The 1,113-nt window shown below is 43.8% G+C and overlaps 1 long non-coding RNA gene across 1 annotated transcript in view; it reads right to left on the bottom strand.

The window, feature by feature from the left end:
- Positions 1–252: 252 nt before the first annotated feature.
- Positions 253–1,113, bottom strand: part of LOC137633600 (uncharacterized) — a 4,593-nt gene continuing 3,732 nt past the window's right edge. The window contains exon 3 of the long non-coding RNA XR_011042300.1: positions 253–425. This is a non-coding gene — a long non-coding RNA (uncharacterized lncRNA). The remainder of the gene's footprint in view (positions 426–1,113) is intronic.

The raw sequence follows: 1,113 nt of genomic DNA, 5'->3' as shown, positions 1-1,113 counted from the left end.
AGAGAGAGAGAGAGATGAGAGAGAGAGAGAGAGCCTTTGGCTGATATAGATGACAGTTCAAATTGAGGAGAGAGAGAGAGAGAGAGAGAGAGGAGAGAGAGAGAGAGAGAGATTGCTTTTTAAAAGTAATTTACAAGAGAGAGAGAGAGAGAGAGAGATGAGAGAGAGAGAGAGAGAGAGAGAGAGAGAGAGAGAGAGAGAGAACACACTGCTTTCTAAAAGAATCCTTAAAGGATATGAAACTTACTACATCTGGGTCGTGGGCGGAGACGGTGGTGAGCAAAAGTCCCGGGCGGTGCGTCTTCGCTGATAGTGACATGGGCGTGCGGGCGTACGAACACCGGTGGATTATCATTGAGGTCCCGGAGTCTAACGCCCACCCAAGCCGTATCCTGGTGCCTGGGATCAACCCATCCACTGTCTCCCTAAAGAAAGAAATTATATATATATATATATATATATATATATATATATATATATATATATATATATAATGGGTACATCCATGAGGAGGTGATGGAACTGAATTTAATAAATAAAATGAATATTATGAATCTTAAAACAGACTATTCATTATTACAATGAAAAACTTGAAAAATGAATTGATTGATGGATTGATTGATGGTGAGGAAATGATGAATGTGAATGATATATAGAACATTCCCACATATTTAAGCGGTTGAATGATCTCAATGAGGTTTAGAAGTTTGTGGTGGCCGATGTGGGTAATGTCCCTGACTGGTGAACGCCAGACTGGGGTTCGAGTCCCGCTCAAATTAGTTAGCTTCTTTGGTCGCTGCAATCTCACCTTCCATGTGAGCTAAGGATGGGGTGTTTGGGGGAGGCCTATAGGTCTATCTGCTGAGTCATCAGCAACCATTGCCTGGCCCTCCTTGGTCCTAGCTCCGGTGGAGAGGGAGCTTGGGCACTAATCATTTGTATATATGGTCAGTCTCTAAGGCATTGTCCTGCTCGATAGGGCAATGTCAATGTCCCTTGACTCTGCCATTCATGAGCGGCCTTAAACCTTAAACTGGACCAGAACATTGGCAGTCCGACGGTGCAAATGGGTCTGCTCCTACCGCTTCTCCTCATGAGTGTCTTTACATCCAA

The sequence above is a fragment of the Palaemon carinicauda genome, chromosome 43 (genome assembly GCF_036898095.1).
Source record: "Palaemon carinicauda isolate YSFRI2023 chromosome 43, ASM3689809v2, whole genome shotgun sequence".
Classification (NCBI taxonomy): Eukaryota; Metazoa; Arthropoda; class Malacostraca; order Decapoda; family Palaemonidae; genus Palaemon; species Palaemon carinicauda.
Note: the sequence above shows the minus strand (reverse complement) of the source record. Positions and strands in the feature narration are given on the sequence as shown.